We start from the raw sequence: 27956 nt of genomic DNA on the forward strand, positions 1-27956 counted from the left end.
AGGTAATAAGGGGATGCCCGAATACATAATACCCTCCCTGTGATCTCCTGCAGATGTCTCCCACTGGCCAAACCAAGTGAAAGCCAGTGGACAGTTATGTAGTCCATAAAGGTCAGCCCTGACTCACAGAGCAGGGTGAAGAGTGGATCTGGAGGGACAGAGGAAAAACCAGAAGTCACACCCTACCTTTTTCACAGCTAGCACCTTAGTTCAGGCCTCATCCTTTCTTGCCTGGCTTAGGACAACAGCCTTCCTGCCTGTCTTCTTCTGTTTCCAAGAGACTATATTCATTCAGCACAGGATAGGAGTGTATAGACTTGAGCTCAGGACCCAGCTCTTCAGTGTCAAGAGAGACCTTCCTTAGAGACCTCATTGGTAAAATGCCAGATGGACTGGGCATGCCCGAAGGCCTTTCTGGACCACAATATACTGATGCTAGACATATTTTTAAATATCTAGAAATCGACTTGCCACTTTTAAACGCAGACAGGTGTAAATGGACTGAGGTTGCATTCTTGCTGAAGACCAGGTCACCCCGGCCAATCTGCAATTGCTTCAAACCTGTTCTCTCCAAGAAGGTAGGCTCAAGTAAGTGCCCAGGGCAGGCAGTCTTCCCGAGAGTTGGACCATCCCACAACGCCGGTAGGGGAAGTCCCTCAGTCCAGCACAAATCCTGGGCACTCCCTGACGTCTTCCACATGGGCACTGACCTGGGGGGTTGGGAGGTGGGCAGCGGAGAGCGCAGGCGCAGTGCCCGCACCGGCGGCGCCCCTCTCCCCGCCCCGCCTGGCAGCCTCAGCTGCCCTAGCCGCGGTTTTCCTGGCGTTGTGGATGGCAGACTCAGCGGGCTCGGAGGCTGGACTTAGACGCGGAGCAACGAGCAGTCCAGGCCGGAGCACCAGGCGCGCCTTCCTCGCGGCAACACACAGGTAACCGGGCCCCCGAGAGCCGGTGGTCAGCGGCAGACTGGTACCTTGACCCTGACTGCCTCCCCCACACCCGAAGGAGTGGTAACGTGCCGCTAACCCCACACAAAGCTTTTAGCCGTGGGACCTACAGGAGAAGAGTCCCTCTTTTTGGGTTGGGCCGGTGGGGGGTGTGTGTGTGTGAAGCGCCCCGCCCTCTTTGCAACCCTTCGCTGGGGGCTCTTTGCTCGACGCCTGAAAGGCTGCGAGGACCCCACTTCCCTGCGCTGCTCTTTTGGAGAACCTGGGCACGGGGTAGGTAGGTCGAGTCAGCATCAGCTACGGCCCCTGCATTTCCTGCTGCCGTTGCCTGTCTGGGTCCTTCCCTATCCTTTATGATAAAGAGTAGGGGCTATTATTGTTTTCCTCTCGCCCAGAAGCCCACCCACACAGGGGGGAATCCCTAAGGGGTCATGGAATCGATTTCAAATACAAACTTTTAAGAATCCTGAATGGTTTTAGAAATATGGCCAAGAATTAGTATTGCCCTTGTATCTCTTGTCTCATATCTATGATTCTTGAACACCAGTCCATATAAGTTGAGATTTTCGTGGAGAAAAAACGGTTTGTAAAAATCTTTCTCCAAAGGAAGGCGACAGTAAGGAGTAGTGGAGGAAGGGACAGGCTGTGGCCGAGTGTGGCGGCAGGAGGCGCAGGGCAAGTCCACTCAGCCTCCCCTAGCCCTCGGAGGAAAACAAGAACCCTTCCTGACCCGCCTCTGGGCACTGTAGAATTTCTACACCACGTGCCCCGGTTTGGCCTCTTTTGAAAGGAAGTGTGGATAGAAGGGTTGCGCTGGCCAGCACAAAGGAGACTCCGTGCTGGGGCGAGTGGGGGCGCTGCGCAGATCTGCATCTCCGTCCAAGCTTTTGCCGCGCTTGCCGAGGATCGGGACGGAAAGCTTGCTTCTCAGTGACGATCCAGAGCCCCGAGATAGTGACGCACTGGGAGGAGAGGGCTGGGGGGCGCCTGGGTAGAAGGCAGTCTCTGCTGGCTATTTCACCAGAAAGGACTTTGACTGGGGTTGTCCGTGTCCTTGGTGCTGAAGTGCCTCAAGCGCCTTTGTTTATCTTACTTCCGGGGCCGCGGCCTGCCTCGCGATTCTACTCTGCCTCTTTGCTAGAAATAGCCCATCTCCAAGGCAGGTGGGCAGAGTGGAGCCGTTCTGACACTGCAACCCTTTGCAAATGGATTGGTGCTGGTTTCCTGAAGGTAACATAAAGGCAAATGTGAGTCTAAGGGCGCAGATAAATAAAGCATATGCCCAGCAGGTTTGATTACCTATAGTATATGCAAGTACACACAGTAAGTATAAACACGAATCTCACATATGCATGTGTAGGATACATGTATGTACATACGCACACAAACAACTCACATATAAATACACTGATCCATTTTCAACACCATCAGACGCCATACGTCACACATTTCCCCGGAGCATTTTAGTAACCCATCGGTATTTTTGACACCTCTAGTATTTCTGAACTCTGCAGAACCATTAATTTTCATAATCATCTGTTCCAAAATCACAGAGCCTGTGGATTAAAGAATTTGATCTTTTGCTGAGCATTAAGTATTTATATATACAGCATTTTCATTGCAAAACTGAGGTAGTCTAGAAAGATGTAAAATGGCCATGTATTCAAAAAAGATAATCCTAATGGAGGTTTAAACAAAAAGAATTAATGAATATGTTAATACAGAACACTATCTAGATAATGATCTTATGGAAGTCATAATCTGAAGAAAAATATGACTGCGATGTATCATAATGCTGGCAATTTCAAATATATTGATGTTACGTGAACTCCTTAAAGGTTACATAGGTTGTTTTTTTTTTTTTTTAAGTGAGAAGAGGAGAGACAGAGAGACAGACTCCCGCATGCGCTCCCATGGGGAACCACTTGTTAAGCCCCCTACTGGGGGTGCTCTGCCTATCTAGGATCCCCGCTCAGCAACTGAGCTATATTAAGTGCCTGAGGTGGAGGCTCCACGAGCCATCTCAGCTCCTGGGGCCAACTTGCTGGAATCAATTGAGCCATGGCTGTTGGAGAGGATGAGAGAGAGAGAGAGAAAGAGAGAGAGAGAGAGAGAGAGAGAGAGAGAGAGAGAGAAAGGGGGGTGGAGAAACAGATGGTCACTTTTCCTGTGTGCCCTGACTGGGAGTCAAACCTGGGACATCCACACACTGGGCAGATGCTCTACCACTGAGCCAACCAGTAAGGGCCACATAGGTATTTTTCAAAAGATTGATATCCAGGGTTTTTCTCTCACAAAATTTATGCTCTCTGTAAGAAATTTAGGTACTAGAGAAATGCATAAACCCAAAGAAAACTACTGTAAACAGATTTTCTTTTAGATAAACATACATGCATTTTAAATGGACTGATTTTTTGTTGTTTGCATTTTCACTATATAATTTATCATTAATATCTTTCAAACCAATACATATAAAGCTTAGGTCATCAATATTAAGGGCTGAATAATATTGCACTATATGGATAGAACATAATTTATTTAAACAATCTCATAATAATGAGCATCTATGTATTTACAATTTTTGTTATTGTAGATGATTCTGCAAATAACATCTTTGAACAAATATTTCTGCATTTGTTTGATTATATTCTTAGAACAAATTTGTAGAAATGAAATAGATGGTTTAGCAAGTAGGTACAATCAATTTTTTGAAACATTTTGTTCACTTATTTGTTCAATTATTTTCTGTCTCCTGTCTTGTCTGTTTTATTCTTTTTTTTTTTTTTTTTTTTTTTTTTGTATTTCTCTGAAGCTGGAAACGGGGAGAGACAGTCAGACAGACTCCCGCATGTGCCCGACCGGGATCCACCCGGCATGCCCACCAGGGGCGCCGCTCTGCCCACCAGGGGGCGATGCTCTGTCCCTCCGGGGCGTCGCTCTGCCGCGACCAGAGCCACTCTAGCGCCTGGGGCAGAGGCCAAGGAGCCATCCCCAGCGCCCGGGCCATCTTTGCTCCAATGGCGCCTTGGCTGCGGGAGGAGAAGAGAGAGACAGAGAGGAAGGAGGGGGTGGGGGTAGAGAAGCAAATGGGCACCTCTCCTATGTGCCCTGGCCGGGAATCGAACCCTGGTCCCCCGCACGCCAGGCTGACGCTCTACCGCTGAGCCAACCGGCCAGGGCTGTTTTATTCTTTATTGTGTTCTCAGCATCTACAATGGTGCCAGATATATGCATATTTAGAAAATATTTATTGGAAGAATACTATTTCCAGACTGTGTTACAGAAAAGGTGTGTCAATATATACCACTCTAAACACGGAATTAGGATGTCAGTATCCCCTATGCTATCACCAAAATTAGGTTGTTAGGTTTTATCAATCTTTTAAAAGTATTTTCCAGTTGGATAGGCAGAAAAGAACATCTTTTCATATATTTTTTGGTCATACGTTTTTGTTTTGTGAACTCATATCCTTACTCTTCTATTGACATATTTTTTTCTTATTTGTGAGAAATATTTGTATGCTAAGGACTCTGTTACATATGTTGCAGTTTCTCTTGATATTCTGTTTTAAGTTTTGCATGTGATATTTTATACTATATATAAAATTTCTATTTTTATGTTATCAAATATATTTTTTCTCCTTTAAAATCACTTTTATGTAATAAAACGTAATCTACCACATATTTTATTTTATAAAAAAGGTTACTTTTTAAACTCTAGGTTTATATTTCAACTTCATTTCTTAGTTAAATTCATTTTATTACTAAATGTAAAATTCTATTGAAGATTGCATGTAAGAAGTAATTATTTATTTTCAACTCACACATAGACTTTTCCTCTATGAAAAATAATATGTTTGAACCCTTTAATGTGATGTATTTAACTTTTAAATATCTAATGAAAGTGTGTTGTTTACTTAATGCTGTTTAGTCTGTAGTATTTTTTACTGTTAGTATGCAGTCTTTATTTAAGGGAACTATTCTTTTGAGTATTTTTTGTAGATAAAAGAAAATGTAACAAAGTTACTTTATAGCTAAATTAAGGAATTCAAAGCACTAGAGTTCATAAGAATGTGCATACATAACTTTGGTCAAATGCCTTAAAAACAAAACATTGTTTTCTGACATACATTATAGATGAAAATAACTTTTTCCAAAAAACAAAAGAATAGTTATTAGGGCATTGATATATTTTCTTCCTGGTGTTAAAAACATTTTAGAAAAGCCAAATGGAATAATTTTATTGTTTTTATAGATTAAAATTTTAAATATAGTTCATTATAAAAAAACAGAAAAAACATCAGAGTAGAAAATAAAAGCTCTCCAGTAAGCTATTCTCCACAAGTCACTACGAATATTAATTTGGAATAACTACTTTCAAATTATTAAATTCATAAGTAAATATATATTTCATTGAATGTAAGATGTCATCAATTATAAGATGCATTTTGACTAAGAAATGTGAAAAAATGTGCACCTTAAATTTGGTGTATCTTAAATAGAATTATATCTACTTTTCTATTTTTTTACATAAGATGGCTATCTTCCCATTTTATACATGTAAGTATTAAATTATCAATATCCAATTTATATTATTTACATCTTTTGGATAATAAAAACAGTGCTATAATGAACATTTAAAAAATATACCTCTATGTAATGGTGTTATTTCTTTGGAATAAATTCCTAAATAAAATTGATAAGGTGAAGGGTTAGGGAGAATGCATATTTTACATTTTGGTACATACTGTCTGCTCTCCAAAAATCTTGTAACAGGCTTCTGTAACCAATAGTGCATGCTGTTCTAGATTCTTCACTAACTTAATGCTAGAGATAATCAGCCTTCACTATTTTCCTCACCTAAGAGGCAAAACAGATATCTCACTCTTCTTTTAATTTTTGTTTCTATGACTCTTACAGAAATTGTTCATCTTTCCATATGTCTGTTGGTTACTTGTATTTCTTCTTTTGTGAGTTACCTATTCATGGCCTTGGCCTAATTTTTTTGAGTTTTTATTAAGAGCCCATTTTGGATGAAAGTTGTTGAGCCTTTGTTGTTGTTGCTATTGTTTTTAGTTTGTATTTGAAGTTATTTTTTATGGTTTCTTTTTTTGCACAAAATATTTAAATTTTCCTGGAGTCAAATCTGTCAATATTTTCATTGTGATGTTTGACCTTGGTGTTATGCTCGAACATGACCACTATTTCACCCCAAGATTATAAAAATATTCTCTCAAGAGATAAAGAATACAACTAAACTTACTAAGGACTAGATCCTAAATCTTATTGTATTTAGATAGTTATCAATTCTGCCTCTAAACAGGATCCAATAAGCTGTGGCTGTTTGTGTTGGTAGACCTGCTACTCAGTTCCAGGTAAGAGGTAAGTAGTTGCAAACAGGAAAGCTCAGATGAGGAGAAGCAGTGATCACACTAGCTGACCTATTTAATTAGTATGAGTAGCAATTCTGTCTTAACTACTAGAAATGGGAGCTGGTACATTCAGTCACATGAGAAAATAGTATTTGGGAAGACTGGCAAGGAGATTGACAGATTAATCATAATTTTTTCATATAATTTAGTCTTTTCAAATACACAGGCTTAATGAACTTAAGAGAAGATGTATAAATGTAAATAATCCAATAATCAAATAACTTTAATTAGAGTTTATAAAGTTAATTTTCACAATTTTAATTAATTAATTAATTTTCACAATATCTTATAAATTGATAGTTGAATTTTCCTGGTACTTTTACCTTGGATGACACTGCCATCCACAGTTCAGATCTCTGATGTCAGCAGTTGTTGGTCTATCTAACAACCTGACACTTTGTGATTATTATAATAAGGTTTAAGTTCTCCCCAATTATTATGTGTTTGATAAGTTTTTGCTTCCTGGTGACCCTAGTAGAAATACACTCTTCCAAACTGGGATTGGAATTTGTAGGTGAGGAAAAAGGTAATGGCATTAATCATATTCTAACCAGGCCCACTTTTTGTTTTTCTGAACACCTTTTAATATTTTGCTGGTGATGAGGGTCATGTTTCATCTGCCTTGCTGAAGCCACATTGAACCATGGATTGTATTCTTTTTTTTTTTTTTTTTCATTTTTCTGAAGCTGGAAACAGGGAGAGACAGTCAGACAGACTCCCGCATGCGCCCGACCGGGATCCACCCGGCACGCCCGGGCCATTTTTGCTCCAATGGAGCCTTGGCTGCGGGAGGGGAAGAGAGAGACAGAGAGGAAAGCGCGGCGGAGGGGTGGAGAAGCAAATGGGCGCTTCTCCTGTGTGCCCTGGCCGGGAATCGAACCCGGGTCCTCCGCACGCTAGGCCGACGCTCTACCGCTGAGCCAACCGGCCAGGGCGGTATTCTTAAACACTTTGATAAGTCACAGTTCCAGGGTGGTATTGGTTACTGCTATATTCCCATTTTTATTTCATGCTTCTCCTGCATTATTTTAACTACAGAATCAGACAAAGTAGCCTTCTCCATCACCACACATATTTTTTCCCTCACCATTCTGTTCATAGCAATTGGTTTTCCAAGTAACCAAATTATTACATTAACAGTCACTGTCTGCTGGTCACGGGTTTGGATATGGGAAGGAGAATGATAATCACGCTAGTGCCTCCCTCTAATTTCTCTTTTCATCTATTTACCTTCTAGTTAGGACACAAGAAATACTCATCAACTTAGTAAGGAAATGTTAGAGATGAGCTAAGAGCACAGAGCTTTTAATCCTTTGTGGACAAAAACTTTGTTTTGTCTTATAAATGTGAATATACAGTGTGTCTGTAAAGTCATGGTGCACTTTTGACCGGTCACAGGAAAACAACAAAAGACGACAGAAATGTGAAATCTGCACCAAATAAAAGGAAAACCCTCCTAGTTTCTGTAGGATGATGTGGCAGCATGTGCACATGTACAGATGATGACGTAACACCGTGTATACAGCAGAGCAGCCCACGGCCATGCCAGTCAAGATGTGGACGGTACAGAGGAAAGTTCAGTGTGTTCTGTGGCTTGCTAAATTCGAATCCATGACCAAAGTGCAATGTGAATATCGGCACGTTTATAACGAAGCGCCACCACATAGGAATAACATTACTTGGTGGGATAAGCAGTTGAAGGAAACTGGCAGTTTGGTGGAGAAACCCCGTTCTGGTAGGCCATCAGTCAGTGACGAGTCTGTAGAGGCTATACAGGATAGCCACTTAAGGAACCCTAAAAGATCTGTGCGTGAGCCCACATTGAACTGCACTGAATAGGTATGAAACTGGGAGAGTTTTCCTTTTGTTTGGTGCAGATTTCATATTTCTATCGTCTTTTGTTGCTTTCCTGTGACCGGTCAAAAGTGCACCATGACTTTATGGACACACTGTAGATATACAGTTTTCAAGATTTGGCACTTACATAGTATTATACTAATTAAACTATTTATTTTCTCTGTTTCTCTTATAGTCATTGGTGTAGTAGAATTATATGTGATTGATGGGCCTCTATAATACTTTATGTGCACTTAACACTATTTCGTAGATGTAATCATATATAAACTTAATCCACATGCCTGTCATCTTTACTAACGTTTATTTAATCATTCTTGAATTTATCAAAAGCACTTGCTTTGTATCTTCTTTTACCTAAGACACCAAAGTATCAGCAACTTTACTGAACTTTGACTTTTACTTTAAGAAATGGTTAAAGGGGAATAGAAATATTAGGTAATCTAATTTCCCATTTATTTCGCCTCTACTCTCCGTGTAACTCCTGCTGAGCCATTGTTTTACATTAGGGTAACGATTCCAAATGTGAACAAGGCTGCTGAGGGTGGTAAAGAACTAAAAGCCAGATAATCCTGTTACTTCTTGGATTCCCTTAATTTAGAGTTAAGAGATAGAAGATAGGAGTTAGGGCCTGACCATGTGGTGGCGCAGTGGATACCGCATTGGACTGGGGCGTGTGGAGGACCCAGGTTTCAAAATCCAAGGTCACTAGCTTGAGCATGGGCTCATCCGACTTGAGTGTGGGCTCACCATAGACATGACCTCATGGTCGCTGGCTTGAACTCAAAGGTTGCTGGCTTGGCCCTGGCCGGTTGGCTCAGCAGTAGAGCGTCGGCCTGGCATGCGGGGGACCTGGGTTCGATTCCCCGCCAGGGCACATAGGAGAAGCGCCCATTTGCTTCTCCACCCCCCCCTCCTTCCTCTCTGTCTCTCTCTTCCCCTCCCGCAGCCTAGGCTCCATTGGAGCAAAGATGGCCCGGGCGCTGGGGATGGCTCCTTGGCCTTTGCCCCAGGCGCTAGAATCGCCTCCTGGTGGGCAGAGCGTCGCCCCCTGGTGGGCGTGCCGAGTGGATCCCGGTCAGGCGCATGCAGGAGTCTGTCTAACTGTCTCTCCCCATTTCCAGCTTCAGAAAAATACAAAAAAAAAAAAAAAAAAAGGTTGCTGGCTTGAACCCTCCCCCCATCAAAGCGCATATGAGAAAGTAATGAACAACTAAAGGAGCCGCAAGGAAGAACTGAATGCTTCTCATCTCTCTCCCTTCCTGCCTGTCTGTCCCTCTCTTTGACTCTCTCTTTGTCTCTGTCTAAATAAATAAATAAATAAATAAATAAATAAATAAATAAATAAGAAAGAAAGAAAAAGAAAAAGATAGGAGTTAGGTTGCAACCAAAGCTCTGCACTACAGAATTAGAGGTCTCTCATTAAGAGGATGACTTTCTCCAAAGCTAGCCAGCTATACTACAGGACTCACTCATTCTCCCAGGATTTATTGAGTCTGGCATTGTCCTAGGACCTGGGGATACCAACAAGATACTCTTTATCAGGGGTTAGTGTTACATATACAACTCACAGTGATAATATATGTCAAGTACTATAATAGAGCCTTGAAGAAAGTGTTCTTGAACCCAGAGGAGGAACAGATTGTCTAGTGTGAGGCTTCTCCAAGTAGTTCATCAGGAAGATTGTGGGGATGTGGGTGGAAGTTTGCCAGAGATTGTTTTGTTTTGTAGTAAATAGTTATGGCCTCAAATAGGCTAGAAGATAATAATTTGGATTTGAAGCCTAACTGCCACATAAGTACCTTTGTAAGCCTCAATTATTATTATTACTATTATTATAATATTATGATTAATTTGAGTAATGTTAGTTCTTACCTTGTTGGGGTTTTTGTGGAAATAAGTAAGAGAATACATGTAAAGAACTTGTTATAAGCTTGGTGTGTAGTAGTCTAGTCTCTTTCTTTTTTCCCTCTCTATAAAGTTGATTGTAAATTATTCTGGAGAAATGATTATTGATCCTATTATCAGAGCTCTCAAGGGTAAAAAGATGATATAAACCCGTTGTGCCTTCTGAACCTGTGTGATAATGCTAATCTGAAAATTTCTCTTTTAATGTATTTTAAATCCCAATCTGTTGCCTTTTTACTAATTTTCACACTATCCTCAAACAAAATAGGTCTAGCCTGGAACTGTCATTACTTTTACTTTGTTCTTTAGTACTCTGATGTTCAAGCAAATGCTTATTTAATTATATAATTTCCTTCCTTTAATGTGTATAACACTTGTGTCTGTTTTGTGGCACTTGTTACTATAGATATTTTCTCTCAAATGAACATGTAAATTCTTCTAGATAAAGTTTGTCTTCTTAATCTTATCTCTCATAATGTCTCATCATAATAAACACTTAGTAAATATTGACTGAATGAAGGAATAAACATGCATGAATGCATGAGGCTGCCAAAATAGCTGGTGTGGTCTCAGGCTGCCCTCATAGAAACATAATTTCCTCAATAGGAAAGATTATAGAAATTGGTGTATGTTTAGAGAAGAATGGTTAAAATGATGAGAAGACTGATAACCACAATTATACATGAAAAACTGAAAAAAGAGGAAACTTTCAGTTTGGAGAAGAAAAAACCGATTATGGGGCAGGTAAGAAATAGTAGCTCCTGATACTGAAGTGTTGTCATGTGGAAGAGGGAATTAGTTATTAACTCCAAAGGAAATACATAACAGCCTCTGGAAATTATATGGAGAAAGATTTTGACTCAACATTAAAAACAATTTTCTGACAATCGGAATGACTCTCAGGTGGCTGCCTTGATAAGGAGTGAGTTTCCTGTTATTGTAGGTATTCAAATAGAAATTGTATAGCATATAGTTACTTTAAAAGGAATTGGAATAGACCTCCAAACTTTTTCAAGTCTCATGGTCTTTAATTTTGTGTATATTATTATTGTATATACCCTATATTAAATATGTATATACTAATATATAATATATGTATATAAAAATAGATATATATTTGTATGTATGATTTATATATTCTCATTATCACCATTTTGCATAAATTATTGAAGGGTGAAAAATGTCTTTTCAAAAACTTGATCTTGATTAGTTAAATAAATATTACTAACATGTTTGTGCTTGAGGACACAGGTTTATAAAATTATTATTCTAGGCCCTGGCCGGTAGGCTCAGCGGTAGAGCATTGGCCCAGTGTGTAGAAGTCCTAGGTTTGATTCCCAGCCAGGACACATAGGAGATGCGCCCATCTGCTTCTCCACCCTTCCCCCTCTTGCTTCTATCTCTCTCTCTCTCTCTCTTCCCCTCCTGCAGCCAGGGCTACACTGGGGGCCGTGAGCATCGCCCCCTGGTGGGCAAGCCTGGTGGATCCCGGTTCGGCACATGAGGGAGTGTGTCTGTTTGCCCCCCCCTTCTCTAACATTTACTTAGCATTTACTGTGTACCTAGCTCTGTTATTTGTACCTTACATGTATTAACTCATGTACTTTTCCCAGCAACTCGAAGCAATAATTATTGTTATGCCTAATTTATTTTTTACATTTTATTTAAAAATCATTTCAAATTTACAGAAAAGTTCAACATATAGTCCAATTAATCTCCTGAGTGAAGGATAATTCCCATATATTTTTCATCCCAAGTTCTCCAATTGTAAACATTTTATAATGTTTGCTTTGTCATTTATTCATATTCACTTTCTCTTTTTTTTTCTGAACCAACTGAAAGTTTCAGATGTGATGCTTTAATACTAAATACTTGAGTGTTTTCCTTAGAGATAAGACACTCTTCCTGCATACTCAGTCTTATCACCAAAAAGAGTAACATAACACTGATATAATTCTACCATCTAATCCACAGATCTCCTTCAAAATTTGCCATTTGTCTCAATAATTACTGTTTGGAAGTTAAAAAAAAATTTGTAGTCTAGAATCAAATCTAGGATTATGAATTGCATTTAGTTGTCACATCTCTTTAATCTTTAATTTGTGACGGTTCTTCATTCCTTCTTTGTCTTTAGTAACCTTGACATTTTTGAAAGTTCAGGACATTAATTTTGTATAATGTCCCTCATTTTGTTTGTCTGATGTTTCTTCATGATTAGATGCAAGTTACACATTTTTCGCAGAAATATGATAGAAGTGCTATTGTGTTCTCAGTTGATCTTATTAAGAGATACAACATTGATTTGTCTTTTTGCTGCTGTGCTAATTTTGATGACTTGGTTAAGGTGATAACTTCTCTATTCCAAAGATATTTTATTTCCCTTTGTAATTAATAAGCATTTTGTGGAGAGATACTTTGAGACTATGAAAAACATCTTGTTCTTCAACAAACTTTCAGTCAATTATTTTATGATGATTCTTGCTTGAATATATTATTACATTTACTTGTTGGTAGTCTATTATAAGAGAGAGTTTTCTCTGTTTTTATTTCTTTGTTCATTTGTTAATTTACATCAGTATGGACTTGTGGATTTCTGTTTTATTCAATGGATTGTAACCCATTACTATTATTATTGATTTTGATGTTGAAATTTGGCTACTAGAATCCCATTCAAGCTGGTTCTCATATCCTTTTGGCATATATACACACATACATATATATGTATGTGTGTGTGTGTGTGTGCGTGTGTGTGTGTATATATATATATATATATATATATATATATATATATATATTCTTGAATGCTTTCTGGTGTAAGATGTTTTAAGCTCTTCTTGTACTTTTTCTGCCCCAGTCATTTCAGTAATTTCAAGAGCCATTTTCCCAGAGTCCTGATTCCGTTGAATAGAAAATGTATAATCTGAATGCTAAATGTGGTCATTGCTACTGATATTGCATTTAGCCATTGTAGCAAACAGAACCAGGAAACTAACACATATACATGTACAACTCTATTTCTATATCTGTTCATCTATTTATATTAAAATTCATGAGTTTAATATCTCCAAATCAAATACTATAGGGTTCATTCCAGTCTTCACCCTTTTTCTTTTTCTTTTTCTTTTTTTTTTGTATTTTTCTGAAATTGGAAACGAGGAGGCAGTCAGACTCCTGCATGCGCCCGACTGGGATCCACCCGGCATGCCCACCAGGGGGCGACACTCTGCCCATCTGGGGCGTTGCTCTGTTGCAACCAGAGCCATTCCAGTGCCTGAGGCAGAGGCCACGAAGCCATCCCCAGCACCCGGGCCAACTTTGCTCCAGTGGAGCCTCGACTGCCTGAAGGGAAGAGAGAGACAGAGAGGAAGGAGAGGGGGACGTGTGGAGAAGCAGATGGGCACTTCTGTGTGCCCTGGCCGGGAATCGAACCCGGGACTCCCGCACGCCAGTGCGACGCTTCACCACTGAGCCAACCAGCCAGGGCCCCTTTTTCTATTTGTAAGTTCCTTCTTTAATGGTGAGAAATCTGGCTCTTATTATCCTCAATATATTTCATTATTTGCTCATTTTCCCTTTATATAACCGATATCCTGAACTCATGGGCTACCTCCTTGACCCCTCCTCCTCAAACCCAGGCCTCTTGCCTCACCAGCCTCTTCATAGTTTCAAGCTACACAGCTAGAAAGTGATGGAGCAGGGGGAAAAGAATTCAAAGCTGCAAATGACTTGACAGAGTCCTTTATTGAGTCTTCAAGCCCAGGGGCATCTATTTGTGAAACTGCTCCTGTAAGACCTTGTACTAATGAGAGGAAGGTCTAACTGGAAGAGTGGTAGCTCTTAGAGATGTGCCTTCCATGGGAAACTTGGAGAATTAATGGTACAGGCAGCCAAATAATGCCACCTGCCAAGAACATTTCTCCAAAATTGGTGTGCTTCAGGGATCAGTCAACCAGCACCTCAGTGCCACAAATATCCCACTATGTTTTGTTACTGTATGAAAAGCACACTCCATTACGACAGAAATGTATCACTGTGCTGTATTTCTGAAGAGGAAAATATTGCTTTTATTAGCAGCTTTTCAGATTGCAATTCCAGGAGATGGATGATAGTGTCTGTTGGTTTAGTGCTGACTACATTTCCTGATCCAGAAGATCAGAAATCTGTTCATGTTTTAGAAAACAGTGTGAGGTCCATCTGTTCAGGTTAGATTTTTCCACATTAACATGAAGATTTATAGAGTGGTAACTTATTTAAGAAAAAACAATGGTAATTACATTATATTCTTTGCTGCTACTGGAATCCACATTTTTTTTTTGTTATTCATGAAAACACACATATACAATGAATTAATTCTTTCAAACACTATGTATGATAAAGACATCCTCTTTAGTTTATATAGTACTTCATTCCTGTTTTGGTTTGGGTTCTAAACATCATTGATTCAAATGCTCTCTGTAACATGATCTGTTTATCTATAGTTTTCCTTCCAACAGAAGGCACAGAAATACAAGAGCTACATTTGGCTTCATGGATGACCATTCTGGTCTGACTGAAATATGGAGTAATGGTTTTTTTTCTATGATGAAAACAGCTTGATTTTTTCCCCCTTGATTTTTAAATTAAATACATGTTTACGTAGAAAATAATCTATTAAAGGGAAGGAAGAAAGTATGAAATAATTGAAATTTCCCCATCCACAAGTATAGATATAAATTGTTTTATATAAATAGAATCACACAATGAGTACTCTTTTATACATTTCTTTTTGCTTAGCAATATGACACAAACATTTTTCATGTCAATAGATATATAGTACATTATATTTTTGGATGATTGCATAATATTGCATTGATGTTTTTATTTAATCAGTTTCCCATTGAAGGATAATTATTATTTCTAATTTTTCATTGTGTGAAGAAAGCCATTATGTATATCCTTGCATGCCATCTTTATGTACTTTACTAGTGATCTCCTTGGCTTAGGATATATTCCTGGAAATGGCATTGCTGGGTCAAAGAGTTTGCACCTTTTAAGTTTTGACACATTTCTAGTAAAACTAACTCTTGATGAGATGGATTAAACTGCTTTTCCTTCATATACAATATTCCTATCAATGATGTTCATTAAAGCAGTAGAGTGATTTTATTTTATTTATTTATTATTATTATTTTTTGCATTGTTATGTATTTTTTGTATTTTTCTGAAGTTGGAAAAGGGGAGGCAGTCAGACTCCCGCATGCGCCCGACCGGGATCCACCCGGCATGCCCACCAGGGGGCGGTGCTCTGCCCATCTGGGGCATCGCTCTGCGACCAGAGCCATTCTAGCGCCTGAGGCAGAGGCCATGGAGCCGTCCCCAGTGCCCGGGCCAACTCTGCTCTAGTGGAGCCTTGGCTGCGGAAGGGGAAGAGAGAGACAGAGAGGAAGGAGAGGGGGAGGGGTGGAGAAGCAGATGGGCGCTTCTCCTGTGTGCCCTGGCCGGGAATCGAACCCGGGACTCCTGCACGCCAGGCCAATGCTCTACCACTGAGCCAACCAGCCAGGGCATTAGTAGAGTGATTTTAATAAATCTAGGTATGCCACTTAACCAACCAGATTTTGTCAGTTACATTCAAAATTTGACTAACGATTTGGTCTGAAACAAGATGGCATCTGGTCACCATTTTTAAATTTCTTTATCTTATTTGAGTTTAATAAAATTTGGTATAAGGAGAGATATGACAGAGTTGTAATTTCATTGAGTGAATTATATAGTGTGAAGAATCAGTTATGATTAAATGAAGCCAAATTTTTAAATTTTTGAACTGATTCATTTGGCATTTCTATACGTTTTATCCTCAAGAGGGATTTCAGGCTTGACTTTCTCATGGATAAACAGCAGTAGAAACAGGGTAAATATGAACAGGTGGTATATGTAATATTTGTGGAATTTGAGAGTAGACTATTGATCCTGGATTATATTCCTTTGTTTGTTCAGGAATTGATGTAAGTCCTGGGGGGGTTGGCAGGTTTCTTTGAACTCAGTTGGGCTGTTTCATCTTCTCTGATGAGAGTTAAGGACAAGCAACCCATAAGTACAACTTTAACAAGCATATCAGAACAGCCTTGTAATCTATTTTACATTTAATTAGCATCTAACCTAATTGGTGATTTATCCAGTTAGATAAATACAAAAGAGATCATGGAAATAGAAAAGGATCATTTTATTCTTGTCCCCCCACTTCTAGCAATGACTTCCTGCCACTCATATAGAGATTCACCCAGCACAGCTGAATTTAAAAGTGCTGATTTACTGTGTTTAACTGATTCTGCTTTTTAAAAAGACAGTAGGAAAAAGTAAGTGGTAGATGATAAATGTGTTCATTGAGAATGGCATATTTTATGCAAATTAAGTCAATTGCTTCAGCGATTAGAAAGGCTCTTTCCTGGAAGGGGAAGTGATGATTATAAATGGTGAAAGACTCGCATTCCAGCAAGTTCTTAGCTGCCAGCCGACACATTCATTACAGCGTGCCAAAATGGATTTTAAAACAGTACAACATAAATTGCTTAGCTTCAAATCAGGCATCATTGCCTTCACATAAGCCAAATCAACCTTCTTGTTTGAAAACTGCCATATAGGATTCTTTTTCAACCTCAGTTAACCTTTTCCTTTCCTGGTATGCATGGTTCATTACAGTCTAATAAAGTCATTAAATCACCATTAAGTATAAAGGAGCCAGGCTTCTAACTTTGATTTTGCCTACACAGTAACTAACAGCCCCAGTTCTTCCAGTTGATGGCAAAAGAGAATGTTTCGCCCAGGTCTAACCAGACTGACTTTTCATCTGCTCTTTTTCACTTATTTATTCCCTTTTTTTTGTCAGTATGTATACCTCCCAGAGCAAGCTGTTGATTCCTAGCAGCTCCTGCGCAGCTGACAACCCCTTGTTATCTCTTCCCTAACTTTCTGCCTAGATGTGTCAACTGAGTCTCAAGCTCAAACCTGGACTAGTCCGCCTGTTTGGTGCATCTCTCCTATTTCACTTTCCCAGAAATCCTTCAACCCCCACACACATCCCATCAGTTCTCTCTCGTTACTTCACCTCATCTCCAAGTCTCTTAGCTATAATTTTCTCCTCTCCTATAACCCAGATTTTCACAGACCAGCAACATTTTCAGGTCTCTCTTCCATTTTCCCACAGCCCAGCTTAGCCCAACTCTTCTTAGCCCTTTTAGACCGCATTCCAGTTTGCTCCTCCCAGCCTGGCCCACTCTGGAATCCAATATCCATTGTTTTCCTGGTTCAACGGAGCAGCTTTCATCCGCAACCCAGCCATATTCCCAGCTTCAGCCTCACCCAGCCCCACCAAAGCAGCCTTGACAGCTTCTTTTCAGCCCAAAATAAGGATTCTTTTTCACGTAAATATCCTTTTAAGCTGATCTTAGCTAACATGCTGAGGAGCTTATCCCTCAGCCTATGTGCCCCAAACCTCTTCTATCCTAGAATAGGTAAGTTGTCATCCAGTCTTGGTACTGTTGTGTATCTATTTGCACTGCAGGGAGTGGTCGTCACACTGACCTGTTACCAGCAAAGTACCATGAGGATGATAGTGATTGATTTATCCACATTCCTCCTGATTCTTCTTTTTTTATTTTTTTATTTTTAATTTTTTTACAGAGACAGAGAGAGAGTCAGAGTGGGGGATAGACAGGGACAGACAGACAGGAACGGAGAGATGAGAAGCATCAATCATTAGTTTTTCGTTGCACATTGCAACACCTTAGTTGTTCATTGATTGCTTTCTCATATGTGCCTTGATCATGGGCCTTCAGCAGGCCGAATAACCCCTTGCTCGAGCCAGCGACCTTGGGTCCAAGCTGGTGAGCTTTTTGCTCAAGCCAGATGAGCCCACGCTCAAACTGGCAACCTCGGGGTCTCGAACCTGGGTCTTCCGCATCCCAGTCTGACGCTCTATCCACTGTGCCACCGCCTGGTCAGGCGATTCTTCTTTTTTTTAAATAATAAAAAAAAAGCTTTTAAATTTTTTAGTGAGAGGAGGAGGGACAGAGAGACAGACTCCTGTATGCACCCTGAATGAGATCCACCCAGCTAGCCCAGTAGGGGGCGTTGCCTTCCTCAGCCCCAAGGCCAACTCGCTAGAGCCAATCAAACCATGGCTGTGGGAGGGGAAGAGAGGGAAAGGGAGGGGAAGAGAGAGAGAAAGAGAAGGGGAGAGGTTGAGAAGCAGGTGGTCGCCTCTCCTGTGTGCCCTGAGCAGGAATCAACCGAACTTGGGACATCCACACACCAGGCTGATTCTCTACCACTGAGCCAACCAGCCAGGGCCCCCCTGATTCTTTTGGGAAAGAAGGTCATTGTGAGATGGTTGGCAGGATCAGAAGGCTCCGTCAATGGCTGTGGAAAACAAAAGGTAGCTACTGTTACAGCAACACAGAACTGAGCCCTGTCAAAAGGTTGGATTGTCAAGTTCAGGGCACCAAGCCCAGACTCTAAAATGCAACAAGCTTGCCATTCTCCACCTCAGAGTAAATTATTTTTTTCTCAAGAACAAGAGTGAAGAATTTAATATCTTGCTATTTTCTGAGCCCAATAACAATTTCTAGTAAGATCACTAACTGATTAATAATATGGATATAAAGATCAGAAATCATACCTAAGTACTTCCTTTAAATCGGTTATAAGCTGGGGTTTTTTCCATATGATTTGTGGACATGACTAATGGTGGTAAGTTAGGTTTTTATCATTATGTCTTCCTGCATATGTGATTCAAGATCTTCAAATGATGAGAGGTATGATAAATTGGGTACCTGGACTTTCTTATTTTTAGATTGGAAGTTCTTCAATGATATAGTTCAAATGAAAGTTTTCTCAATCCAAGAACTTTGCAAAAATTCTGCACTCTCTCCCAGGTGAATCCCAGCTGGGTTGTTCTGATAATCCTGGGCTAGCATAGAGTTCAGGAGTGGACCAGACCAGGAGAGGGTTGTTTCTTAGGGACCTGGAACCAGTGTTCCCTGCACAGAGTCAGAATTGCAGCTGAATGGCAAAGATAACAATGTGAAGACTAAAGGTAAAACCAAGACTAAAATGGGAGCATAATAGCAGAGCCTGTGAAAGCTGATAGCAGGATGGGATGACATTCAAGGAGCAGTTGAAGAATGCAGTTCTGGACTGAGTATTTTTGTTCAATCAACATGTATTAAATGTGCTTATGTGCTGGGATCACAAATATCAGTGAAAACTCTCTTCCTTTCGTGGAACTCACCAGGCCACAAAGGAGATTGAGACTTGGCAGGCTCCTTTAGATGGTGGCTAGATCTCTTGAAGGAGCAGACATGGCAGACTAAAGGAGACACCTTGCGCTGTGCACAACCTGGAAAACTTGAGATGTTCTGACAAGTCCTGCACAGCATGGATGTAGGAGGAGGTACAGTCATACTGTGAGGGCTCTTGACTTAACTGTGGCTCTAAGTCTTCTTAGAAATAATAATAATTAATAATCAGAGGTCTGAGTTAATATTAGGGCTTGTCCCTTGGCCTGGAATTTGCTAGCTGCTCCTAGATGGAGATTTGAGTAGAAGTGGTTAGGAGAGTGTACAGAGTATGTAAGGGAGTTATACAAAAATTAATTTGCCTTGATAATTGCATTTCCAGAGAATCATATAAAATTTAAAATGGTCCTAGTAAAAGATGGCTTGAAAGAATTATTTAAATTCTATCCCAATTAGCAATCCTTAATCCATATTTGCCATGATTGGCAAGCATTTCTTCAGTATGAGCTCAAAGTGCTGCCTACCCAGTGTTAAAGAAATCTTAAGTTAATTATATTATTATCCCATTCTACCAACCAGAGCTGGGAGATTCTTTTAAAAATCTATTTTATGCTGAACTGGTTGTGGTGTAGTGCAGTGGTTCCCCAAACTTTTTTGGGCCACGGACTGGTTTAATGTCAGAAAATATTTTCACGGACCGGCTTTTAGGGTGGGACGAATAAATGTATCAGGTGACCGAGACAAGCGTCAAGAGTGAGTCTTAGATGGATGTAACAGAGGGAATCTGGTCATTTTTTAAAAATAAAACATTGTTCAGACTTAAATATAAATAAAACGGAAATAATGTAAGTTATTTATTCTTTCTCTGCGGACTGGTACCGGTCCGCGGCCCGGGGATTGGGGACCACTGGTATAGTGGATAGAGCGTTGACCTGGGATGCTGAGGTCCCAGGTTTGAAACCCAGAGGTCACTGGCTTAAGTTTGGGCTCATCTGGCCTGAGCACAGGCTCACCAGCATGAGCGTGGAATCATCGACTCAGTCCCAGGGTTGCTGACTTGAGCCCAAAGGTTGCTGGCTTGAGCAAGGGGTCACTGGCTTGGCCTGAGTCACCTCGTCAAGGCGCATATGAGAGGCAATCAATGAACAACTACAGTGACGCAACTATAAGTTGATGCTTCTCTTCTCTCTCCTTTCTTCACTCTCTCTCTCTCTCTCTCTCTCTCTCAAAAAAACCCACACTATTCTAGATTTCTTGATACATTATTGTATGCTATTTTCTCCAAACTATAACTACACGAGGAACAAAATGTAGGAAAATTGTGTATTATAAATTACTACTATACACTATCCTATCTCAACAAGAAAAGAGTTAGTAGCAATTTAAGGCTATTGAAGGGATCGCCAGCATTATCTTTGGTCCTTGATTCATTAGACCGTCATTATGTGTGAATGACTATTCTTCCATAAATTTAAAAATATTAACACTTTACTGGCATCTGTGTTAAAATAATATCATTAAAAGCAGAATAGGCAGGAGAGGTTCTTTGACTGAGAGAATTCAATTTTAAATATTACAAAGTATGCCAGTGTGTCTGTGTATCTGACAGGATATAGTTATAGATAACAAAACTCACTTTATCTCTTTCAATCAGAATGAGGTATAATATAAGGAATCAGAAGTTTCTAAAATCATTAGAAGGGCTGGAGGAGCAGATTTCAAACTGGGTCTCTAGGCATATTTCCTAGAATACATGGTTTTATCCTTTAAAAAAATCTCTAATTTAGCAATTCTTAAACTGTACATAGGCCTTCTTCCTATAGAAACAGAGCAGAGAGGAAAAATAAGCATTTCTTCTATGCTTACTGGGCAAAATCTCCACAGTATTTGACTAACAGGAAGGGAGCAAACTAGTATTGAATACCTGCTGTGTGCCAACTATTTTAAGTTCCTTTGATCTCCTTTTTCATTAAATCTTTATTAATAACCTTTTCTAATTGGTAAAATCAACCATGTTACAGATGAAAAAGCTGAGGTTTTAAAAAGTTAAGTGATGTGTGCACAGTAGAAAGTGATAGAGGCAGAATTCAAATTCAGATTTCCTGCCTTCAGAATTGGTTAGACCTGTTGTCCAGCATTGTTTTTTGTTTTGTTTTTTTTATTCATTGAGAGGAGGGGAGGCAGAGAGACAGAATCCCACATGCATCCAGATCATGATTCACCTGGCAAGCCCACTATGGGGCAATGTTCTGTTTGCCTGGGGCATTGCTCCATTGCCCAGCAACCAAGCTGTTTTTAGCACCTAGGCCAAGGCCAAGGAGCCACCCTCAGCACCTGGGGCCAACTCATTCTAATTGAGCCATGGCTGCGGGAGACAAAGAGAGAGAAAGAGAGAAGAGAGAGGGGGTTGAAGGGCGCTGATGGGCGCTTCTCCTGTGTGCCCAGACTGGGAAACAAACCTGGGACATCCACATGATGGGCCAATGCTCTACCACTGAGCCAACCAGTTGTCAATTCAAAATTCTATTTGGTAGCATCCAACCCAAGTTCTGATTCAATATGTAATCTTGACATCCAGCAAATCAGTTTACCCAGTCACTGAGGGCTGTTTTATAACTAACTATTTTTTCCTAGATGACCCACAAGGATATGGTTCTTTTTTTTTTAGGCCATTGTAAGGACTTTTATTTTATTTGCAATGATATGAAAAGCCACATGAAAATAACTTATCACATTGACTTCTTCATGTAATTTAAAGATTTGAAATTTAAGCACTCTGATTTCTGGTAAGAGAACACATTCTTTTATTTTTGTGATATTGTTCACACTGCCAACATACCATGAAAGGAAATATTATGTAATGGGAGTCCAACTAGTAAATGACATTTGATTTGTCTGATTATGCAGTGAAAATGTGACTTAAAAGTTATGAATCATGTTAACTGATTAATGTTTCAAGTCCCTTGTTATTGTTAAATATATGAAGGAGAGGATACAATGGAGGTTAAAAATAGCTTTGGCCCTGGCCAGGTAAGCTCACTTGGTTAGAGTGTCATCCTGACATGCCAAGGTTGCAGATTCAATCCCTGGTCAGGGCACATACAAGAAGCAACCAATGACAGCATGAATAAGTGTAACAACAAATCAATGTTTCTCTCTCTCTCTCTTAAAGTCAATCAATAAAATATTTAAAAAAATTTTTTTTTAAAATGGCCTTAATGGTGTCTTCACATTTGGGTGTCTCAGAAACTTGGGGTTTATTTTTTGTTTTATTAAATATTTTATTTAAACAATTAATTTTAACAGGGTGACATTGACCAATTAGAGTACATAGATTCAGAGAAAACATCTCCAGATCATTTTGACATTTGATTATGTTGTATACCCATCATCTAAAGTCAAATTGTCCTTCATCACATTTTATTTGGTTTTCTTTATGCCCCTCCCTTCCCCTCACCCCTTCCCTTTCTTCCCTTCCCCTCCTCCTGGTAATCACTACTCTTATCCATGTCCATGAGTCTCAATTTTGTGTCCCACATATGTATGGAATCATACAGTTATTAGTTTTTTCTGATTTACTTATTTCACTCAGTATAATGTTATTAAGGTCCATCCATGTTGTTGTAAATGATCCTATGTCATCATTTCTTATGGCTGAGTAGTATTCCATAGAATATATGTACCACATCTTCTTTATCCAATCTTCTATTGAAGGGCTTTTTGGTTGTTTCCATCTCTTGGCCACTGTGAACAATGCTGCGATGAACATGGGGCTGCATGTGTCTTTACATACCATTGTTTTAGAGGAATTGCTGGGTCATATGGTAGTTCTATTCTTAACTTTTTGAGGAACCACCATACTTTCTTCCATAATGGTTGTACTACTTTACATTCCCACCAACAGTGAATGAGGGTTCCTTTTTCTCCACAGCCTTCCAACACTTGCTGTTACCTGTCTTGTTGATAATAGCTAATCTAACAGGTGTGAGGTGGTATCTCATTGTAGTTTTAATTTGCATTTCTCTAATAGCTAGAGAAAATGAGCATCCTTTCATATATCTATTGGCCATTTGTATTTCTTCCTGGGAGAAGTGTCTGTTCATGTTCTCTTACCATTTTTTTATTGGATTGTTTGCTTGTTTGTTGTTGAGTTTTGTGAGTTCTTTGTATTTTTTGGATATTAGGCCCTTTTCTGAGCTGTTCTTTGAAAATATCATCTCCTATTTAGTTGGCTATCTATTTTTTGTTGTTGTCAGTTTCTTTTGCTGTGCAAAAGCTTCTTAGTCTGAGGTAGTCCCATTCATTTATCTTTGCCTTCACTTCCCTTGCCTTTGTAGTCAAACTCATAAAGTGTTCTTTATGGCCAAGGTCTATGATTTTAGTACCTATGTTTTCTTCTATGTAATTTATTGTTTCATATCTTATATTTAGGTCTTCGATCCATTTTGAATTAATTTTGGTACAAAGAGACAAACTGTAGTTGAGTTTCATTCTTTTGCATGTGGCTCTCCAGTTTTCCCAGCACTATTTATTGAAGAGGCTTTCTTTTCTCCATTGTGTGTTTTTGGCTTATCAAAAATAATTTGACCATATATATGTGGTTTTATTTCTGGGCTCTCTATTCTGTTCCATTGGTCTGAGTGTCTATTTTTCTGCCAATACCATGCTGTTTTAATTATCATGGCTCTATAATATAATTTGAAGTCAGGTATTGTAATGCCCCAGCTTTATTCTTTTTCCTTAGGATTACTTTGGCTATTCAGGGTTTTTTATAGTTCCATATAAACCTGATGATTTTTTGTTCCATTTCTTTAAAAAATGACATTGGAATTTTGATGGGAATTGCATTAAATTTGTATATTGCTTTGGGAAATATATGGTCATTTTAACTATATTTATTTTTCCTATCGAAGAACAAGGAATATTTTTCCATTTCACTGTATCTTTTTCAATTTCCCTTAACAATGCTTTGTAGTTTTCATTATATAGGTCCTTTACATTCTTTGTTATGTTTATTCCTAGGTATTTTATTTTTTTTGTTGCAACCGTAAAAGGAATTATTTTTTTGAGTTCACTTTCTGAAGTTTCATTGTAGGCATATAAGAAGGCAATAGACTTCTGTATAGTATTTATTTATTTATTTATTTATTTATTTATTTATTTATTTTACAGAGACAGAGAGAGAGTCAGAGAGAGGGATAAATATGGACAGATAGACAGGAATGGACAGAGGTGAGAAGCATCAATCATTAGTTTTTGTTGTGACACCTTAGTTGTTCATTAATTGCTTTCTCATATGTGCCTTGACTGTGGGGCTACAGCAGACCAAGTAACCCCTTGCTCAAGCCAGCGACCTTGCGTCCAAGCTGGTGAGCTTTGCTCAAACCAGATGAGCCGCGCTCAAGCTGGCAACCTCGGGGTCTCGAACCTGGGTCTTCTGCATCCCATTCCTATGCTCTAACCACTGCGCCACCACCTGGTCAGGCTAGACTTCTGTATATTAAAATTGTATCCTGCGACCTTACTGTATTGGTTTATTGTTTCTAATAGTCTTTTTGTGGAGTCTTTGGGGTTTTTGATGTACAAGATTGTATTATCTGCAAAAATTGAAACCTTTACTTCTTCCTTCCTAATATAAATACCTTTTATTTCTTTCTCTTGTCTGATTGCTCTGGCTAGAACTTCCAGCACTACATTGACTAAGAGTAGAGAGAGTGGGCAACCTTGTCTTGTTCCTGATTTTAGAGGAAAACTTTTTAGTTTTTTGCTATTTAATATGATGGTTTGTCATTTGGCCTTTATTATGTTGAGATATTTTCCTTCTATACCCATTTTGTTGAATGTTTTAAACATAAAGTGATGTTGTATTTTATAGAATGCCTTTTCTGCATCTATTGATAAGATCATATGGTTTTTGTTCTTTGTTTTGTTGATATGGTATATTACGTTAATTGTTTTACATATCTCGAACCATCCTTGTGATTCCGAGACAAATCCCACTTGATCATAATGAATTATTTTTTTAATGTGTTGTTGTATTTGATTTGCTAGTATTTTGTTTTGTTTAGGATTTTAGCATCTGTATTCATTAGAGATATTGGTCTGTAGTTTTCTTTTTTTGTGTTGTCCTTGCCAGGTTTTGGTATGAGCATTATGTTGGCTTCATAAAGTGTGTTTGGAAGTATTGCTTCTTCTTTAATTTTTTGGAAGACTTTGAGTAGAATAGGAACCAAATCTTCTTTGAATGTTAAATAGAATTCACTAGTATAGCCATCTGGCCTTGGACTTTTATTTTTTGGGAGGTTTTGATAGTTGTTTCTATTTCCTCCCTGCTTATGTGTCTGCTTAGGCTATCTACTTCATGCCTCAGTCTAGGAAGACTGTATAGTTCTAGGAATTTATTCATTTCTTCTAGATTGTTAAATTTGGTGACATACAGTTTTTCATAGTATTCTATGATAATTCTTTGTATATCTATGATATCTGTGGTGATTTCTCCTCTTTCATTTTGGATTTTATTTATGTGATTTCTTTCTCTTTTTTCCTCTTGCCACAGTTTTGTCAATTTTGTTGATTTTTTCAAAGAACCAGCTCCTTGTTTTATTGATTTTTTTAATAGTTTTTCTGTTCTCTATTTCATTTATTTCGGCTCTGATTTTTATTATTTCCTTTCTTCTGCTGGTTTTGGGTTGCCTTTGTTCTTTTTCTAGTTCCTTAAAATGTGATATTAAGTTGTTTACTTGGGCTCTCTCTTGTTTACTCATATAAGCCTGTAGTGATATGAACTTCTTTCTAATTACTGCTTTTGCTGCATCCCAGAAGTTCTGTTATGTTGTTTTGTCATTTTTGTTTGTCTGTATATATCTTTTAATCTCTGCTATTATTTTTTCTTTGACCACCTCATTTTTTAGAAGTATGTTGTTTAATTTCCACATTTTTGTGGGTTGTTTACTTTTTTGAAGTTGAATTCTAGTTTTAAAGCTTTATGGTCAGAGAATATGCTTGGTATAATTTCAATCTTTCTGAATTTGTTGATATTAGTTTTGTGTCCCAACATACGGTCAATTCTTGAAAATGTTCCATGTACACTAGAGAAAAATGTATACTCTAGCATTGTGGGATGAAATGTCCTGTAGATGTCTGTCATATCCAATTTTTCTAGTGTTTTGTATAAGGCCAATATTTCTTTATTGATTTTCTGTTTGGATGAACGATCTAGAGCCATCAGCAGTATATTGAGGTCTCCAAGTATGATTGTATTTTTGTTGGTTTTTATTTTTAGATCAGTTAATAAATGTTTTATATACTTTGGTGCTCCTTGGTTAGGTGCATATATATTAAGAAGTGTTAGTCTTCTTGATTCAATGTTCCCTTTATAATTATGAAATGACCATGTTTGTCTCTAATTACCTTTGTTATCTTGTAGTCAGCATTGTTAGATATGAGTATGGCTACTCCTGCTTTTCTTTGGATATTATTTGCTTGAAGAATCATTTTCCAACCTTTCTCTTTGAATCTGTTTTTATCCTTGTAGCTTAGATGTTTTTCTTGAAAGCAGCATACAGTTGGATTTTCTTTTTTGACCCACTCTGCTACTCTGTGTCTTTTTATTGGTGAGTTCAATCCATTTAGAATTAATGTAATTATTGACACTTGATGGTTTCCTTTTGCCATTTTATATATTTCTTTCTGATAGCTCTGTATCTTGTTTGGTTCTTCTTTTGTTTTTCTGTCATTTGTTTTTATTTGGTTGTATTCCATACTTCTTTCCTGTTTCTTCTATTTTTTAAAGACATGTGTTTCTGTCATGGTTTTTTCAGGGGTAGTTACCATTAGGTAATAAAAAGGATATATATCATATTCATTGTAGTCAATTATCTCATGAGTGTTTCTGCTCTACATCTTCCTTTGCTACTGTTAATCTTTGTCCTCTCTTCTTTTTTGTTTTTGTTGTCACAGTTAATCTTGTTTTCATTGTGATGTTGTTGGAGCTTTTTCTTGTGATTTTGTTTTGTTTTGTTCTTTGTATCTGGTCAGATAACCCCCTTTAGTATTTCCTGAAGTGTGTGTTTTCTGGTGATAAATTCCCTCATCTTTTTTATATCTGTGAATGTTTTTATTTCCCCTTTATATTTGAAGGATAGCTTTGATGGATATAGTATTTTTGGCTGGAAGTTCCTTTCTTTCAGTACTTTAAATATTGGGGTCCACTCTTTTCTGGCTTGTAGAGTTTCTGCTGAGAAATCTGATGATAGCCTAATGGGCCTTCCTTTATATGTTGTATTCTTCTTTTCCCTTGCTGCCTTGAGGATTTTTTCTTTGTCATTGATAATTTCATTACAATGTGCCTTGGAGTAGATCTGTTTGGGTTAAGGTAACTTGGTGTTCTGTTTGCTTCTTGGATTCAAGGTTTTAATTCTTTCCACAGGCTTGGGAAATTCTCATTGATTATTTGTTTGAATATATTCTCCATTCCATTTTCTCTCTCTTCTTCTGATATACCCATTATTCTTATGTTGCTCTTTCTGATGGAGTCAGACA

At 38.7% G+C, this 27956-nt stretch overlaps 1 protein-coding gene across 2 annotated transcripts in view; it reads left to right on the forward strand.

The window, feature by feature from the left end:
* Positions 1 to 643: 643 nt before the first annotated feature.
* The window catches only part of SLC35G2 (solute carrier family 35 member G2), a 70537-nt gene continuing 43224 nt past the window's right edge, over positions 644 to 27956 (forward strand). The window contains exons 1-2 of one of the 2 annotated variants that reach the window (XM_066351552.1): positions 644 to 929; positions 6270 to 6328. The gene's annotated coding sequence lies outside the window, so the exon portion shown is untranslated. The remainder of the gene's footprint in view (positions 930 to 6269; positions 6329 to 27956) is intronic. The other variant, XM_066351551.1, reaches the window with a different exon arrangement.

This window comes from Saccopteryx leptura, chromosome 10, assembly GCF_036850995.1.
Source record: "Saccopteryx leptura isolate mSacLep1 chromosome 10, mSacLep1_pri_phased_curated, whole genome shotgun sequence".
Taxonomy (NCBI): domain Eukaryota; kingdom Metazoa; phylum Chordata; class Mammalia; order Chiroptera; family Emballonuridae; genus Saccopteryx; species Saccopteryx leptura.